The sequence below is a fragment of the Ruditapes philippinarum genome, unplaced genomic scaffold, assembly GCF_026571515.1.
Source record: "Ruditapes philippinarum isolate M1 unplaced genomic scaffold, ASM2657151v2 ctg7568_1_1_1_1, whole genome shotgun sequence".
Lineage (NCBI taxonomy): Eukaryota > Metazoa > Mollusca > Bivalvia > Venerida > Veneridae > Ruditapes > Ruditapes philippinarum.
The window spans coordinates 16,857-37,563 of NW_026859571.1; the positions used below are offsets into that span (position 1 = coordinate 16,857).

General features: G+C 32.1%; 1 protein-coding gene and 1 long non-coding RNA gene across 3 annotated transcripts in view; both read left to right on the forward strand.

Moving 5' to 3' along the window:
• Positions 1-20,707, forward strand: part of LOC132757084 (receptor-type tyrosine-protein phosphatase S-like) — a gene marked incomplete at its 5' end in the record, with an annotated part of 102,755 nt that overhangs the window by 16,844 nt on the left and 65,204 nt on the right.
• On the forward strand, positions 446-13,898 carry LOC132757086 (uncharacterized). The gene is made up of 3 exons (XR_009629408.1): positions 446-645; positions 11,789-11,855; positions 13,735-13,898. It is a non-coding gene; the product is annotated as an uncharacterized LOC132757086 (long non-coding RNA).

Consider the following 20,707-nt stretch of genomic DNA (forward strand, 5'->3'; position numbering starts at 1 on the left):
CTGCGGTCTTTTGTTTTAAATTCAAACTATGTTTTGCAGGTATTTTATTAAAACAATGGTGTATTCACCCTATAATTTTACTTATTATCCACTCAAACGAAAGATTGTAAAGGAAGACAGTCTAACGTTAAAGGGCAAGATGACTTTGTAACATTGACACGTAACTTTTGTTGTTGTTTTTTTATTCTTAGAAAGTGCTTACTTACTTTCATGACTTTCTTAAAACAATGTTATAAAAATTATTGAAATGTTGTATTGATCTTTTAAGAAATATCTAGAGATGTTAACGTTAGAAAATTATTTGTGAGTTTTTTTATTTCAAACACTAAAGTTGGTACTTCTAATTTCAAAAGTCAAAACAAGTTATGATCATATCAAATTATTGATAACGAGTTTGTTTTATCTATTATAGATAATGTGGACGTCGAATGAACAAACTTAGGAAGTTTTAAACAGAAATGATGGACGTGACATCTATGAAATAAGCAGAAAAACAAACACACTTTATCAAATTTCATTAATTGATTAGTTTAATGAACCGAATTTCGTTGCAAACGTTTTAACAGTATAAAAGTGATAATACTGCAGACGTGAATATAGAAGAATGCGTGTTTTTCATTTTTATTCTTGGCTAAATATGTAAATGTGAGTATACATACTACTCAAAATTTGCTAAGGGTCATTTTTTCTACAGTGCGTTACTTTGGTGTGTTTGTGATAAATGTGAAAATTGATTAAAAGGTTTTAAAATTAATTAGTTAGGAATTGAATTTTATGAAAATAGTGACAATGGAAGTGTTTCTTCACGTTTGCCTGTTGCGGAAAGAGTGTGCTGGACGACGAGGAATAAACATCTTGCAAATCAGGAAATGGTTGGCGTAGGGTGTTAAATACCGAGTATTGTGTCCGCGGGCATGAATTACGGCCTGGCATCGCCGCCGCATACTGCTGATGAGCCTGCGTACCTTGTGATGAGGAATCTGGGTCCATTTCTCTATCATTGCATGTCTTAGCTCCTGAACTAGAGTTGGTTAGACGTGGCGTGAACAATGGCTTTCTGCAGCATATCCCAAGCATGCTCAATTGGATTTAAATCCGGGCACCTCGCTGGCCAATCCGTGCAGACTATAGTTGCCTTCTCAAGATATCGGTTTGTGATGTGGGCTCTCTTTGCAAGGGCGTTGTCATCGATAAGATTGAAATCATGACTGACTGCGCCAGCGTACGTGCGTATATGAACGTCTAAGATTTCATTGTAGGTGCGTTTTCCCCTGAGCGCTAATTCCCGCCCACACCATGACCGAACCCCCGCCAAAACGGTCGTGTTCTCTAACGCATGCTGGAGCTAAGCGTTCATTTGGACAAACTCCAAAGCCCGTCTGTCCGTGAAGTCAACACAAAACCTTGAGTCATCAGTGAAGAGGACGGGGGTCCAATCATTAACTACCCATGTGACATGAGTCTGCGCCCATAGATAACGCTCTTGAATATGGCGTTGTGTCAAAGAAATGCAAATTGCTGACCTCAACCCAGCATCATGCAACCTGTTTCTAACAGTTTGTGTGCTTCCATGCACACCAGTTGCATTTTGGAAGTCGTTACGTAAGGTCGTAGCGTTCGAGAACCGTTGACGCCTGGCCTGAAGGACAAAAAATCGGTTCTGGGCTTTTGTCATGAACGTTCAAGACCTCCAGCGTGGCCCTGTAAGACATTTCCAGTCAGTTCCACATCTTGGAGACAACGTTCTAGGATACCCCAAGGATATGGGCAACGTGCCTTTGTGAACGTCTAGCCTCCAACATTCCAATACCCCTGTTCATCTCATCTTCACTAAGACGACGTCTTACCTGTCGATTGCCATAGTTTGCACTGGTATGCTTGCAAGAATATTGTCTACATATCACGCTTCCTTGACTCGGTCTGTAATGTCACATTGATGTAAATCTAAATGTTTCATAATAACTGCGTTCAGAATGAATGGTGAGCACGTTGCTCCAAAAAGCACTGACTTGAAACGGTATATCTGAAGAGAACTATCCGGATCATTTGGATCTGATAGCCAAAAGAAACGGGTGACGTCACGGTCGTCTTGATGTAGGCTGACGTTTAAGAATGCTTTCTCAATATCAGTGCAGACAGCAAATTTGTTGTACCGGAAACGCAGTAATATTGATGTCAAGTCGTTAAGTTGTGGTGGTATATTCATCAGACAATCATTTAAACTTGGAGAATTCTTAGATGACCTGCAACTGCAATCATAAACGATACGAATGGGTGTGGTTGCCGAGACTTTTCTCACAGGATGATGGGGAATGTAGTGTACTTTTCGTCGTGGTAATAATGGGGTCGGGACTAATGTGTCGTCTATACTAGGAGATAATGGCTCTGTAACCTTCTCTATAAATCCTCTCTGTTCCTGCTCGTAAATAATATTTCCATATTTCTTTAGAAGTTCTGGGTCTTTTTTCAATCTATTCATAGTTCTTCGTCGGCTTATGTTCTCGTTACTTGATAGAAAGGGATGGTCATCTTTCCATGGTAATTTGGCAATGTATTGTCCATTACTGTACGTAATACTATTGTCCTGATACTGTCTTGTTTTCTCAAAGTTTAACTGTTGGTTTGGTTTCTGTTCAACTCCAATGGACTCCACCTCCCAAAATTTCTCTAAATTCACAACATCTTGTGTTTTCATAGTAATAACGTTCATCATGGATACGGGAATCGACGTAGAATTTATTAGAGTACCTGTTTTCAATGGTCCTGATAGAAGGTATCCGATTTTAGACAGTATAGCTGTAGGCCCGTCTCCTCTAATAACTTGATCTTGTATAACGTCCCAGTAATGATCAGCACCAATAAGAATCTCGATATCAAAATCTTCATCTCCTGAGACTGGATGTGCGAGTTTGAGCCCTTTCAGGTAAGGAAGGTGACCAGCATGTTTGTGATAAGATTTCAGTGGCATGGAAATTTCAGGCACTATCAAAACATTTATAGGAATATTTTCTTCTGCTGTTTCTAAATACACGGTTGCTCTGCTTAAATGTCGCACGCGACGCTCTGTGTCTCCGAAACCCGACATGTATAAAGTTTCACTTCCGGTGGGCTCCAATTGTAATTTTTGGGCTAGGTGTTCACTTATAAATGAACTCTGGGAACCTTCATCAAATAGGATGTTGGCAGAAATGGAAATACTTTTTGAGGTTACCATGGAAACTGCTGTCTTTAATAACACAGGACCTGGTGTGGTAGAGTGAGCAGAATGTAATACCGAAGTGGAGTTCTTTTTCGCATTGTTGATAACAGGATACTTATCTGTAGATTTGGCTGCTATTTCTACTCCACAAATACTAGTATGATGTCTGCGTGAGCATATTTTACGCTTGAATTTAGACTTACAGTCTGTAATCTTGTGGTTTCCCAGACAATTAAAACAAAGCCTTCTCTCCTTCGCTATATTCAGTCTCTGTTCACGATCTTTAAATTTTGCACAGTCTATACAAGAGTGCTCTCCCTTACAAAACACGCATCTTTGTCTATGTGATCGTAAGTTGCTTGGTATGGGTGTATTTTTTCTTTCTGTTCTAATATAATCAGATTTTATTAGAAAGGTTGCTGTCGGGATGAAGTCTTGAGGGGTATTCAGCAAATTTCCAGCGTCTAAAATATTGATTTCATTCAGTATACATTTCATCAATTCACACAAAGACCCTGACTGCATCCCGTGCGCACGTGTAATGTTTGTTCTGACCTCTGGCGGTAGTTTTTGAAGGATAACAGGTGTAAGTAGTGAACCGTATGTGGTCTCATTCAGATTCAGTGAAGCTAATGCTCTGATATATGTCTCTGTTGTATCATAAAATTTTCTAACATTCTGTATAGTGTACCTGGGTGCTGGAACTTCTAGTAATGCTTTCATGTAAGTTTGTATAATTCTGTCCTTTTGACCATATCTCTCATGTAACAATGAAATAGCCTGTTCATAATTAACATTAGTTAAGGTGCAAATCCATCTATTGTTTGCAAAGCTTCATTATTAAGACATGACTTCAAGTAATTGAATTTCTGTACTCCGCTAAGTGAAACATTCGTGTGTATAGCAGACTCGTAAGAATCCCAGAATGAACACCAGTCAAGGACATTTCCGTCGGACTTCGGCAAATCTAACTTTGGTAATTTGTGATATACTGAGCTTTGAGATAAGGACGGTAAGAAATGTATCTGGGAAGTATTCTCGCTGATACCTGGCGCACAAATCTCGGATGTTTTGCTTGATACGGACGCTTGAAATGGCTGAGCATTAGGGTTTAGAGCTGGGGAATTGTAGTTCAAATTTGAAATTGATACCTTCCTAAAATCATGTATCTTCTGTATCTTGGTCTTTAACATGTATATATACTCATCATGCTCAATAATTTCTGTTTCTATTTGTTTTTCTTCTTCGTCTTGAAAAGAATCAAGGATCTTTTCGTGAATCTCCTTGATCGTCTGCTGTTTCTGTTTGAGGGAGTCAATGATCGTCACAAGTTCCTCGTTATCGGCTGCCTCCCGCTGAATTATCTCGAATTTGTTCAGAAGTCGTGTAACTGCGCCTTTGTGACCCTTCTGTATAGAACGTAATTTTGTTGTCATAGTGTTATCCGGTTCGCGGGACCAAAATGTTGTGTAAACACTACATAATCAAAAGATTGCACTGGTTCTTCAATAACGTTGTTTTATTTCTGATTACCGGAAGTGAACTCATATAATGACGTCAATACAATAACGTATAAAATGGCGCGTCACGCTAAACGACGCTAATATTGGCGCAATAACTCTGTACATACATATGTACGTAACAAGCTTTGATACTTTGGTCCTGTGCCATATAAGGAAAAGACAGTTTGCTTGTGAAAGTGTTGCCTACATATGAAAACTTTGATACAGTCTCTAATCTGTTATCATCAAAAAACCACTTTTCATGCATACTTAATTTCCCACCCTTTTTAAAAACCATAATCTTAGTTTTGCTAGGATTAACCTTGACAAAGTGTTGATCACAAAATTGTTTTAACAAATCAAGCAATTTCTGGAGTCCATTAACAGTATCTGAAGTCAGAGCTAAATCATCTGCAAATAATAATGTCAATATCTCTGTAACATCTGGAAACAACTGAATACCTTTTAGCTGACAATTTCTATTTTCCTTTACAAATTTCATTAATAAAATGACAAAAAGTACTGTTTTAAGCCTATATGACAGTCAAAATACTCTGTTTAAACCATTATTTGTTCTAACACAAGCTTGTACAGAAACTATATAAACTAACCATTGCTGAATACAACTTCCCATTTAAACCGTTTTCTGTCGACATATTTCCCAAAGCTTATTTCTGTTTATTAAATCAAAACCACTTAATAAAAATCCACAAAGGCCACATACAGTTTACCACCCTTTTTTGACAGTTGTTTATTTACATAGCTTGAAGAACAAAAGCATTATCTGTCTAGAATAGCCCTCACAAAAACTCTGCTTGAGGCTCTCTTATTTTATCAAATATATTTACATAAAATGTTATTCTTTTAGTTAAGATGCAAGTATAAATTTTTCCTAATACATTTTGAAAGTGATATACCTTTTATAATTACTTGGTGTATTGTAATCCCCCTTTTTATGGATGGTTACAATAACTGATTTTCCCCATGAGATTGGAAATTTACCAGTAATCATATAAAACTGGTTAAAAATTTTATTCAAAAAAAGGAAAAAAAGAATATCAACTCCTGTTATGAAAAAATTCAGGAATAATATTATCCTCCCCTGTGCTTTTCCCAACGTCTTATTGATTTAACGGCATACAAAATTTCTTCATCAGTAATTTCTGCATTAAAAATGGAATCTTCTATATCATTTTCAATCGAAGCGTCATTAATACTGTCATTATCACCTAGAATGGTTTCACAATCACCATTAAATAAATTTTCAAAATAGATTTTCCATGCATCTCTAGTTATATTATTTTGAACATTTTCTCTATTTGAACTCATAGATTTAACCTTTCTCCAAAAAGCTTTGGGATTTTTACATTTTTCGATCAACTCATTTAACTTTTTTCATTATATTTCCTGGTTTTTTTTTTGTTCAACATATATTCTTAAATCTTTTCCTAGAAAGTTTAAATTCATTTAATAATACTTCAGTTTTATTCCTCCTATAATTTCTAAAACATCTATTTTTCTGCAATATTTTAACTCAGTAACCATATTTATCAAACCATTTTGGTTGTTTTAAAACATGAATGGAAACAATTTAGTTTTTCTTATACAACAAACATAGCACAGTCTTTAAAAGAAAATCATTAAAAGATTTTAACAATTTTGTTCAATGTCTATTTCTGTGTCACAAATTCTACTACATATATTAAACTAATAATTCGTAATTCATAAGTAATTGATCACGATAATGTTTGAGTATTTTTCCTCATTTAAAATTGTAATATACCCTAGGTTCATTTTTGTTTTAAAACTAACTTCTTGTAGCCCTGTCATTAACACCAATAAATATTAAGATCTTAATTCAAAACTTACAGAAAAAATGAGGGTGACCCTTTCAGTACGTTTTCCAATTTGAAATGAAGTAATAATTGTATAAACATCGTCAGAAACAATAAGATAATCAATAACCACTGTCCCAGTGGGTCCAATATTATGTGAACTCACCTATATTCCTTATCATCACAAAGAAACGTCCATTAACAATTTTAAACATGTATGTTTACAAGAAATTAAGTAAATTTTGACAAAAGAGTTTGTCTTGAGGTCACAAGACTTTCTCTCATTAATTGCTTCATCTGTAACAAATAATTCTGAATAGTCCATCAATATCGGGTAAAAATTTAACCCCTCTAAAGTATCTTGCCCCAAAATTTCCCGTCCGGGGAATTAAAAATCAACCTTTGAAAATTAAAAATCTTTACACCCATTATCAAAATAATTTTTGTAAGAAGTCTTCAAGCATATCTATTTCCTTTAAAATTTTAAAAAATTTTAAAAAATAAAGGGGGAAATGGTTTTGGAAGGCAATAAAAAAAAGGAAAAAAAACAGAAAATTTTTATTTGAAGACCAAAAAATTTTTCACTTAGTTTAAAAAATTACCAAAAAACACAATTTCACCAATTTTTCCACCCATTCGCCCCTTTTACCTACAAGAGCAATTTTACTACCCCTTAAAAAAATTAAAAATTTAATTTGGGTTTAAAAGTTTTTTGGGAAAAGTCCGTTTCAATTTAATTTTAACCTGTTTTCCAAAAAAAACAAAAAAAATTTTTCCCAAACTGATTTAAATTTTTTCCCAAACTAATTTATTGCAAATTTATTTTTTAATTTAAAACCCTTTATGTTCCAAAAGGCCCAAAAATTTAAATTTAAAATACCCCTTAAAAGGGGGTTTAACCACCAAACCCTATAACCCTACTTGAATTGAATTGTCCCAAGTTTTAATTATTAAGATTATTGGGTTGGCTCCCTTGCCATTCTCAGAATTTTTCATTCATATCACTGTATTCCACTTGTTTGTTTAAAAAATTTAATATTCTTCCCCCGGAAAATTTTGTCATGTTCAATGTTTCCCTTTTTTGTCTCGTTGGCCGTTTTAAATACCCCCGCCTTTTAATTTTTTTAAAGCCTGCAAAATTTTTTCCTTAGTTTTTTCTTTTCAACAATTTGCCTTTATAATAAAAAACCTCCTTTTTTCCACTTTTAAATTTAAGGAAAAACCCTAATTTTAGAAAGTGACTCTTTTTAAAAATCATCTCCTAACATTTTCCTTTCACTACGTTAAAAAATTCGCCCCCCGTTTTTTTTGAAATTTTTCATCATTATTTAAAGTTTAAACCCCCCAACCCCTTTTCCACTTTTTTTCCTAAAACCCCTTAGCAATTTTTTGTCATCTTTTCCCAATTTTAAATAGGGAAAGCAACCCTTTTAAAACTTTTTTAAATTAAATTTTACTTTTTTCAAAATTAAGTTTAAATTCAATTTTCCTTCTAACTTGGGAATTTTTTCTTTATTTTCAATCATTTCATATCCAAAAAGGGAAAAACAAAATTAACCCGTAGGGTTTTTTGTAAAACCATGTATGTACCAAAAATTTAGATTAGTTTTAAAAAACATCTGATTGCAAATTTAGAAATGAGGGCCCTTTTTTAATTGGGAAGATTCATTGCGTAAATTTGCTAACCTCACGTTTTTATAGATTAAACTTCTGATGTTACCTCTGTCAGTTCTGCTTGGAAAATTTTAAATTGTTCAAAAATCTATATTCAAGGGCACTTATTGCCGAGAGAATTCTTGGTTTTCATACTGTCATCAGAGACAAGGGCCAGGATTTTCTTCAACATCACCAGACAGCAGTAAGTAACCATAAGGCATAACCCTGCGTGATACAGTTTTGATAAATTGAGGAATGAAGATTTGAAATTTGTTGAGTTACATATCATATATGATGTACTGTTCAGTACAACAGATTTCTCCAACAACAACACTTGCTTAAAAACAATAGTCTGTATAAATCAAGTGACCGTCAGGGCGGGCCAATATTAGCCGCAAGGGCATGATTAACACTCGTTTTGCAGAGGTTCACAAGGTAATGCTTCATGCAAATATCTTAGCTTTTTGCAATGTAATTTCAACAATAAGTCTGAATTGGTTTTTTGTTTCTATAAATCTTTCGGAGCGGTCCAAATATTGACCAAAGGGGCATGATTAAAATTAATATCTGTTTTGTGAAAGTCCATTAAGTTATGCTACATGCCAATATTGAAATAAGGGCAAAGTTCTGTTTTGTAACGGTCAATAATAATGGAACATGCTAAATATCTAAGCTATTAGCATTGTAATTTCACATATTGGAACTTAACTACTAGTAAGTTATCCCCGGGGCGGGGCCAAATTTGATCTTAGGGAGCTTTGAACATCATTTAAGCTAATAGTTCTCCAAAAAAGTTTTAATTTCTTTCTATTGGCTCAAACGATACAGGACAGACACGAAATTCGGAAAATTATACAAAATAATCAAAATGTAATCTAGATCTTGACCTGAGGATGGTCAAACCTACGCTCTGCACATCGTCTCATTCTGAGCAGTAGTTTCTTTCCACCGGTTCCAAAGATACAGACAAGAACACTGCTAACAGACATGCAGAACAGAAGAACGAACCATCAGATGCACAGCAATATACTCCAAAAAATTTCCGTGCGTATAAAAATGATAACTAGAAAAATAGTTTTAAAAAACTTTACAAGCTTATGATTTATTTTGAAGGAATTATTTTGGTCTGTAATACACTCTTCAACAGTTACTCTATGTAGTACCATATTCGTCCATATTCGTGAAATATTCGCGCAGAAATTTGTAACAATTATTTTTCCTTATCAACACAGTCACTTAATGTGGTACAGTAATTGTTGTTTATTTGCTAACTTCGCCCCCTAAAAAATAGTTATTTGAGTGAACTCTGAAAAGTATCAAAATATTCAAAATTTGGAAATCGCTTTACACTAGTTCATACTTTTGTAGCAATTTAATACAGCATTTTTCTACGTTACAAAATTGTGAATTAGTTTGTTCAGTTATATGAAAATTAATGGCCAGATGATGAGCACTAATATTGATAAGCCACTATCAAACCCGTTATTAGCCTAATTCTGAGCAACATAACTGACACAGATATACATGTATATATGAAACTTTTCACTGTCTTACACTAGATTTATCTAAATAAGAAAGTAACAAAAACATGTCACATAGATAGCACAAATTACAAGTTATATTTTCAGTATAGAATGTACCTTCGACCTCCTACACACCCGTGTACTGTATTCCTAGAAATGTTCGCGGATACAATATTTCGCGTTTTTCACAACGTCGGCATTTTCGCGAAGACAAACTTTCGCGGATATGTAGTAACCGCGAATTCCGCAAATGTTAAGTCGCTACGGCCTAAATTACAGTTTTTGGAGGAAACGTTTTTTTTATGTATGACCTTGCCTGTTGGGTGCTTTTAATTATTTTTTTTTTTTTGACAAGTCGCGCTTAAAGCGCAACGTTACTCGATACATTTTCATCTATAAGGACGGTTGTTTTGTGAACACATTCATATTTCCTTACCCTTTTCATTATGTTATTAAGTAGATTTAGTCAGACCCGTTAGCTTTTATTCTCATTTGAATCATAACTGACTTTATCTTCAAAATGTCTATACGTATTTTTTTACACATTAACGGACTGTACATCGCTTTCATTATAACAACATAACAGCTGTTTGTCAATGTAGCGTTTGATTGCTATTGTACTTTTAACAAAAGATTACACCTGCTCCAAGCAAATAAAATCCAAGTCATTCAATGTTTGCGAACTGTAAATGCGTTTGTCAACGCCGTGACTAGCAAATAACGTCAATAAGCATGTTAATTACTAATAATTTATTTTTTTCTTTACAGCGTGCAAACTAGTATCACTAATATACATAAATAATTCTTTACACATTTCTATAACACCTGTGTTTATATCTTGTTTTGTGTAAGTATATTATAATAAATATTCTGCACTTTTTTGTTATATTGTAATTGTACGAGGGTTGATCATAAGTTCAATGACAACAAGGCTTGCAAAACAATTATAGAAGTTATCATAAAAATAACCAATGATATATGTAAATGCATATTTTATACATGTAGTTGCAAAATGTCAGAACAAATTTATGACCTGTGTAAATATACCTTTATCAACAACAATGTCTCAGCAATCACGAAAGGTCTTGTGTAATTTAATAAAGTTTTCATCAATTTAAACATACGCGTCAGGCTGGGTTGCATTGTGTTTATATCGGTGGTCGATTAGTCATTCTTCAAACCCCCATCCAAAATAGTCTGGCGCCTTTATGAATGAGTTTCACACTTAATATAACGTCATTTTGCTGTCTACGAGTTAGTGCCGATTTGTCTTATAAAAATTATACAAATTTTATCAACCGATATTGATCAAACCTATCGCGTTAGCGAAAGTGAGGTGTTATTTTAGCATGATATGAAAAAGAAAACATAAAAAGAACGGAAAATATCAATGAAAAAACAGTATTTTTGTTGACTTTGTAAACTATTTTTATCGAGGGAGAAAAAATAACAGCCGCATATACATGTAGTCCCTAACCGGTGTTTAGTGGGAGTTTAACACCGGTAAATCCCGAGTAGTGTAAGAATGAAGTGTAAAGTCGACTACATCTTATGTTGTCATTGGTATATTCCCGGCCGTCTCGACATCTTTTGTTCCATTTGTAAACCAAAGATCGACACGCATTCTTCCGTCCTAAATCCTTTTCTATATTTAAGTTACTTTCGGCATGATTCCATGATTTAAACAACAAATGATGACATCTCTCTGCTCAAAATTTAAGTCTGAAAATGTAGTGTAGTTGTACAAGAAATACAATGGAAAACAAATATTTATCTTGAGATTTAATTTAATTTGTCTATGATCAGCCGTGTGTTAAAAAGGTTGACATTTCGACAAAAATCATATTTCGTTTCTGGGCAATATGTTATACTCGCAGAGGTATCAGACGTTACTGGCCATTTTTTAAATGCAAATGATTACTGGCCATTTTTTAAATGCAAACATGTTCAATGCAAATGGGATCATTAGTTTTCAAGGGCATTTTTTAAATGTGAATCATTGTGTCCTTAGCAATTAATAAAACTGATTTGCTGAAAAGTAAGATGATATATATGATATTTTCTTTTTTTCAGATTAAAAAAGATATATGTAAAGAGTATGGCAAGGATGTCAAAAATTCAAATATTGTTGTTGGTTGTGGTAAGTGTATCTTTAAAGCAACATGCTTCCAGATTCATGCTTATTTTCATAAACATTCTTAATAATGCATTTGAATTCAAAGAAAATGATTGTGATATGAACAAAGGCAGTAATTTTTCCTTGCAATCGGCACTTACAATCCACCTAAATTACAAAACAATTTACAATATCCAAACATAGACATTACTGCGTAAGTTTAGTCACGCAATAGAAGTATGAAGATAAATACTGCAAAATCAGTCTTTAATTGCACATAATTAATAATATCTCGAATCATTTTACATTTCTTAAAACCTAAATACATTTTTCTCATTTCTTTCTTGAAATATTTTGTTTCATCTGAAGGCATGTATCTTTAAACAATATTTCGACAGAATATCATGGTCAGTTTTTTAGTTTTAACAATAAACATAATTTATGAAAATCATTTTAAGTGTAGTGTAAATATAGCAGTATAGCAGTAACAAATATATTTGGAAAATAATTGACATTGTATTGGGCAAAGTTTGAAATATGAATCACAAAAATAACGCAATGCTCTGTTTAGACACTCAAGTCATTAACATTTTCCAAAAGATGAGGATGTTGTGCAACGTTAAACTCAATCTAACTACAGTTTAGATCTACTGATTTCTTTTCTGTAGCGAAGCGTTATTAAGAGCTAATTTTAATCAGATTGCGTCAAACTTTACCTGATAAATTTCAACCAGCAAATGGCAACGTTTGAACACATCAGTTGATTTTTCCCAATTTAAAATATCACCGTATTGAAAGTCGTGTTGTAGGACGTAAACTATTGCTTGTTCTTACCGGTAACGTCATTAAAAATAGGCGCAATCAATCTGAGCTTGACACATCTTTAGTTTTACTTCTAAGCGTTCCTAAAAATTTTCCTTTTTTCTATTTTATTCATTAAATTATTCATCAAATTTTTAATAATTTTGCAATGAAAAACAACAAAACAACAAAAACTGTCATTTTTATTTTAAATTGCTGTCTTGATCATAGTCTTAATGTACCGCACAATTAACAGTGTCATGTCCCAAAAGGACTTCAAATCTCACAAAGTCAAATAGAAAGCAAACACGTGTTAGCCATTTCCTACTATTGGTGCGTTATTGAACCTAAGAATTTGCTATTTTTTTCATATGAGAAAGTTAGACAATTAATGGGAGATCCAAGGTTCTACTTAAATAATGCATGGCGGGGTACATGATATCTTCTTTATTCATCAAGGCTAGAAAAGTACCATATTATGCTTTTGGTGTTAACTAAATAAAAATTGCATCATTTACACGTATGCCTTTACATGTATGACTATAAATATTATAGCAAGCCTTGAGGGAGCTCTCGAAACAGAAAACAGTATTTTTATACATGTTTAATAAAAGATGAATCTGTTTATCTTTCTGACTAATATTCAACGAAATGTGCCGTCGTTTCAACAACAGAAAATCATCATAGCAGGTAGCGAATCGTGGCAAAAATGTAGTAATTGTGGTTGATAATTTCATTCAATGTTAACTATTTTCAGTTTGGAAACAAATTTACAAATCAGATTTTTTTAGTTATATACACATCTAAATATGTACTAAAAACACTTTTACACAAAAGAGTATCTTTGTTACTAAAAGTATACGTTTTGTGGTTTTTATGTCTGTCCGTTTTCCCATTTTACTTATCATCATCTTTCATATAATTGACATTTAGATTGCTATTGTTATATCTGTGTGTAAACAACACAACATTTATTGTTTGAAAATACATGTTTGATAAAACACGCATTAGATGGTCTTAACACTTTTTTGACCAGTGCTTTTAAAAAATCATAAAACTATGTTGTTAATAAGTACGCCTAATGTTAGCATTTTTTACACAGATCACATCAACATCATCAACGACATTGCCTTCTATGACATCAATGAGTTCATCTACTACGAAATCAACAATGTCATCTTCTAAGGCATCAATGATTCCACATTTAACTCCGTCAAAGATTTCACATTCTAATTCAGTAACGACTTCATCTTCTGAGGAAATGACAGTTCCAGGTATGTTGTCATACGTTCGAATATGATTTTCGTAGAAACATAGATATAAAAATTGAAAACAAAGTTTTACCTTTGAAAATAATAGATTTCTGACAAAAAGAGTGGTCACTCTTCGTCAAAAAAAAAGAAAAAGAAAAGAAATATGTACAACAAAATCGCTTAAACTGAATTCACTAAAATTAGATTACCGCCAAAATCGCGAAATTTGCCGTACGAGGAAATAACCTGATATACGGTATAAGGACGATTGGTTATTTCGTGAAGCTATCTTCAGGAAGGTCTGTGGTTCTAAAGATAATGCCAGACAGCATCTATATTTACTCCCTACCAGATGAATAGAAAATGGCCAACCTCACCATAATAGTGATTGCTTTTTCTAAAATCAAAGGAATGAGACAGAAGATTGTAAAGTAAATATTTTGTACAACCGTATAACAAATAGAACTTGCAATCAAAGATTCTCATTATTATGGTTTTTTCGGTCAGATTTTTAAAAATATTTTTAACAAATAGCATAACGCTTCCTTATACCCTTATACGTATTACAATTGTGCAAATTGTGTTGATCTCACTTTTTCCCTAAACTGAATTACATAAGAACGCTGACGACCGTTGACATGGCAAAACATGAAAGCTACCAATATTCACAGTCATCAAAGTTTTATTTAAAGATGCCCGTTAAGAGAAAAGATATTCAAGATACAAACTATACGATCGCATCCATTATGACTACCACATTTACTTCGTATGCAATTTCATTTTGTTATTAAACTGATTCAGTTTTTTTTTCACAATAAAAATCATGTATGCATATACATACAATATAATGAGATACACATTTAAGGAGGAACAAGTGCTTTCTTTTAAGATTCTACAAAGTTTATAAAGATGATAATTCAATAGTACCTTACCAAAGTTGTCAAAATTATTAATGCAAGACCTATTTTTAATATAGCATTAGGAAAAGGATTCCTTCTCAGAACTTTGATTTTTACAATATTATAGAACTTCTTAAACATAAAGGAGAAATTCCAATATTACATTGATACTTTTATTGACAAAATCGTCATCAATTCGAGGGAAACAACTCGTACTACTCTAGAATCGATATTCAATTAAGAGTTGCACCTCTTGTCAAAATACTTTCTGCATAAATATCATAAAGAATAAATATATAAAATATAAAAGACCAAATGCAATTCAATGTGTTCAAGAGAAAAAGAGACAGAAAAGGAAATGGGTGCAGTAAAGAGTGAATCAAGCCTAAATAATTGATCCTGGTAAACGATAGAGCTACCTCTTTCGGAGGTATATGGTAAACTGCTCTACCTAGTGCATGTTTCTCAAATCAAGTGACAATTGTTTTCATTATTTATATATTTTGTTAACTTTACACTAAATATCGAAATTCGGAGAATGCTATACCATGAAGATTTGATTGAAGTTAAGAGAAAACGTATATTTGATATAATTGTGTTCTATACTATATACATGTATGTGCTTTGTAACAAATGAGGAAGCTGGTGCCATATTTTTGATACTTAAATATATGTAAAGCTACATTTTATATAGATGGTTAGTCCTGATGTTGTTTATCATGCATAATTTCTCTTTACGATTTTTTATATTATAATTAATATGCATGTACGTCTCCTTATTTATAGAAATAGCCCCCTACATTTCAAATATAATTTTAACACTTTAAAGTTTTCCGGAAAGTTTAATCAAATTTACATGGCAAAGCATTCTCCAAATTTCGATATTTGGTTTAGAATTTACAAAATAGATAAAAAACATAAAAACAAGTAACATTTGATTTTAGCGACATGCATTAGCCAGAGTGATTTTCCGTATACTTTTTTAAGAGGTAGCTCTTTCGTTAACCAGGCGAGGGCATTAGTCTCAGTTATGCAGCTAAGAAATATATATATTTGACCAATAAATTGTCAAACTATAAACCCCTATTTTGTTGAGGTTTTATAAACACTATATTATTGTGTTCTCAAAATAATAGCGACATAATATTTAAAAAGATGAAAGTTTGGAACCAAGTTCTTTAAATTGCAACGATAAAGAGTATACTTTCCCAACAAAATTAAATTCAATGTCGCATTATTAAAGTGTTCATTGCCTAGAATAATATATGTTAAGGTCCACTGTGTGTTGACATCTGTACATGTTGAATTTATCCATGATTTAATATCTTCCCAAAAAGAAGAACTTAATTGGCAATCCCAAAATAACTTTTTCAATACCGTTGTTGCAAAAAGAACAAGTATTAACATCTTTTATTCTCATGTTATGTAAAAGATAATTTGTTGCCAGTATCCTGTGATTAACTTTTTACTGAAACCATTGTAAATTTGAATCCTTTGTTATATTAAGGGGCGGGGGCTATAAATGCCATTCCAATTAAAATCATCATTTAAATTGAGTTAAATTTCCCAGTGTCCTTTAGCAATGGAGGATAATTTGCTCTAAGTAAATAATCATAGATTTGTCTACATCCCTTCTTTGATTATTGTTTTGATCATGAAAGGCTTAATAGGCATTTCCTTATTCTGGGGTAGAAGTCCAAAATACATTTGATTTAAAAAAAATCTTCTTATAAACTCTATAATGTTTTGATACTCTTAAATTTGGTATTTATATCAAACTTACTTAACAATTCATTAAATGATAGCAAATTACTATTATTATATTGTCTAAGAAGTCATTAACCAATATTATACCGCACTTCACATATCTTGAAAATCAAACAGTAGAACCTACCTATTCATGCCAAACAGAAAGTGGACGAAATTCACTCCAATTCCTTGGGAACTGCTTATGCAACTGTATGAGCCAAGTAAAACGTTCTTCCAAAATTTATTTTGCACTGTCTGAAAGTTATCTTTCATAACTAAGTCTCCATATTTACTTATATTTGTTAGGAGAGGGTATATGTTATTTTCAAAATTAAAGTATTTAGTATTTTACATTAAAATCCTTCTTATTCCTGTCAATTTTAGAGACATTATGTAAGTTAATCACTCTGAATCCCCGCTTTCATAATTCTGAATAACAACATTTGTTTTTATTTTATCTGGTCCTGACTTCCATAGGAAATTAACGAAGGAGTTTTGTATAACTTTGATTGTTTCTATATCAGGATTTTGCAAACTAAGAATGTGGTGAATTACTTTAGGTAATGCTAATGACTTAATTACAACATTCTTACAAATAGGGGTAATAGTACGTCTTGATCTATGAGTATTCAACTTAGTAATTTCCTCCTGTTTAGATAAATAATTAGCGTGAATTATGGTATTAAAATTAATAGTAAAAGAATCATCAAGCTGAAAACATTAAAATTCCCACTGAAGATTAACATCCGGGCAAATTATTTGAGTATTCCCTTCTTAGAACCAATCCATACTGTTTTCTTTATCTATGTTAATGCTTAGACTCGAAATTTAAGCATGAATTTATTTTAATCGTTGCATAGTGTGTCTTAGAGACTTAACAGTTCCAACAAGCATTAGAGTTGAATCATCAGCATATTGAGATAATAAAAATCCAGAGTTACATGTATTTAATCTCATACCTTTTATATATGTATTATTTTTCATAATTGATGCACATACTATAAAAATGTAATGGGATAGGGGATCACCCTGTCGACAACCATTTTGTACTTGAAACCAGTCTGACAAATGTCCATTTATTGTAACACAAGAATGAACAACTTTACCCAAATTTTGATGTTTTTTTCGCCAAAATTGAAAAGCTCTAAAATTTAATGCATATATGTTCATGATATATAATCAAAAGCTGTTGCAAAATCAATAAGTAACAACATTTCAGGAATTTGATGATCATCTGTATATGTAGTTTCCGCCTAATTTCCATTTTCAGTGTTTAAAAAATAGTCACCATCTATCGATTGTAACTTATATTTTCTAATTGTACCTCCGTTTCTCGAACCTCAGAAGCATATTATAATTTGACTTGGGATATAAGAGATTTAATTTTATTTTCATACTGTGTATCTTTTAAAAGGGAATTTTTAATTTTCCAGTATGAAATACCTTTTATAAACTTGCCAAAATTGAATACTTAATAAAATCATGGAATGATATGTTTTGTAACTTGGCACAATATCAACACTGCTCATATCTGTATTAAGATTGTTAGAAATAAAGAAAACAATCAAGCCTACATTTTTTCTATTATTGTTCCCTCCAGCAATCATTCAAATTACATTCAATAATCATATCTTAAACAACTTCCCGGGCTTGTAGAGCTATTTATGTTTTAATAATTTAAGCAGTCCATATTTTGATCAAACACCATATTAAAGTCTCCTATCATTATACATGGGTTCTCTAATCTTTGATACTGTTGTAAAATTTGGGTCATTTCTATTTGGTCCATATAAACAAATTAAAGTTATATCAATTTGAAATGCAAGTATGTATAAAAAGTAAATTACCATTTTGAGCTGATTCAAGACTTTTAAATTAAATGTCAAAATTATTATTAATAAATATTGCTACACCTCTAGATTGACTATTATAACAACTGAAATAGCATTTATATCCCCACTGCGAACGGTTATAATTAAATTCTTCATAAGTCAAATGTGTATCTTGTAAAAAACATTGTATTTCTTCCCTTTTATGTAATCAAATACGTCTTTACCTGTTTTTGCTTTTCCCTAACCCCGAGGCAAATTTTACATTTTCAGTCATTATGTCAAAAAATAGCTTATACTGTAATTTTGTTTGATTATGGAAAAATATCAGTTTTGTAAAAAATAATGTAGAGGAGTGCTAAGTATAGAAAAATACTAGAAACTCGATCTTCTCTGCACTGCCCCAACCTATCTTATTCTTAAAACATCTTTCCATGATATAAATAACAATAAGGCAAAAAGAAAGAAGAAGGTTGTTTGTGTTTTGTTTTATTTTTTTACTACTCTTGTACTATAATATTGTTTAATTTAATGTGGCCTCTGAATTAGTTTTCTACTTTATCCCACAATAACTATTTCAATAAATCAAAAGACAAACATGCATATTAATTATAATACAAAAAATCGTAAAGAGAAATTATGCATAATAAACATCATCTGGACTAACCATCTATATAAAATGTAGGCTTACATATACTTAAGTATCAAAAATATGGCATCAGCTTCCTCATTTGTTACATTGCATATACATGTATTTAGTATTCTCTATTAACACAATTACAAAATTACAAAAAGAGCACATCAATATTTCAGAGTTTTGTAGATTCGGTTCAAATTTTATTCTCGGGTGTTAGATTTTTGTATATGACTTATTTGGACATCCCTTGTATAAGGCTATCATTGTTTATTATTTTGTATAAGGTAATCATTGTTTATTATTGAATTAACACCGACACAAAAAAGCCAAGTCACCATTCCTACGAACGGGCTCCAAACGCAAGGACTTGCATAAAGATCAAAGTATTTAGGGTAAATATAATGTCTAAGTAGACTTTTGCACAAGTTTATTTCTTTCAAATGATTTACAATAAGACATATTGGTCCGTTTCCTTAACATCTTGTACCTTTTCACCATACCTTTGCAATTTTTGTTTACACATTCCTATGATACGGATAAAGACAGTAAGTTCAATAAAATAATTGTATGTCAACATGAATTTTACTTGTCCGCGATTGATGGGAACTATTGTCCTATTTCTAACGTCTTTAAGAAAGTTCTTCATAAATTTCAGAATGCTCAAAGCTTATATCATCTACATAAAATAAATAAACACAGTCCCTCAGACAAATAATAGATCCTTGAGAATCAATAAATATAGACTGATATGTAGTAGAAGCGTCAAAATCCAAACACTGCTCTTTCCTCTGTGGCATATATGATATATATGCATAAAAAGTCAAATAACAACATGTATTTCTATCTTCTTTATCCAATTACGCGTTTCGCTAAATAGCTTCATCATAATTATGATAGTAATACATACGACGTGACGTCAATTGAATTTCTTATCGTTGTAAAGTAGCAAAATAAACCATACTGTAACGTTCATTAAATGCATTTTTGCACTATACATTAATGGAGGACAAAACATGCATTGATAGATATTCGTGATCACGGGCCCACTAATGCACGTTTCCGTTTCTGATATTCGTGACTCAAAACGAAAAAAACGTGTACGCAGTGTTTTATTAAACACATATCAAATGATGGAATCAAATGACGTCGCATTAGCAAATGAAAATAAATACAAATAACTGAATTCGGAATAACTAATATGTCTTATTGTTTTATGCAAGAATAACGCTTCTACACCTTTTTCGTTTGTTAACTTCTGCATAAGCCCTCAAACTTATTTATTTTATAGTAATGCGGGCTCCTGCTTTAAATGCTTCCTCGTGCTTTTGCAGATGTTAATGCAAAAAGGTGCATTAGTCCTCTATTGGTTTCTAATTTACTGTATAAATATACATCTTTAAAAATATGTAACACTTAAGAATATCTAATACAAAAGTTAAGAATATGTATATAAAAATTGTAGAATAATAACGAAGGAGTGATGAATATTAACGTAAATATCGATATAAAGCGTAACATTAAACCATAGACCGTGAAAATTCCGGACTATACATGTATTTGGTAACGCTTTGAATAGAGTTATATTGATTTTTCAGTGGTGGAATATAACGGTATCTGTAATGAAAGCATGCGATGCATAACACCAAATGCGACTTGCAAAACTAGGTACGGCAAATGTGAATGCTTTGATGACTTTTACTTTCTACAG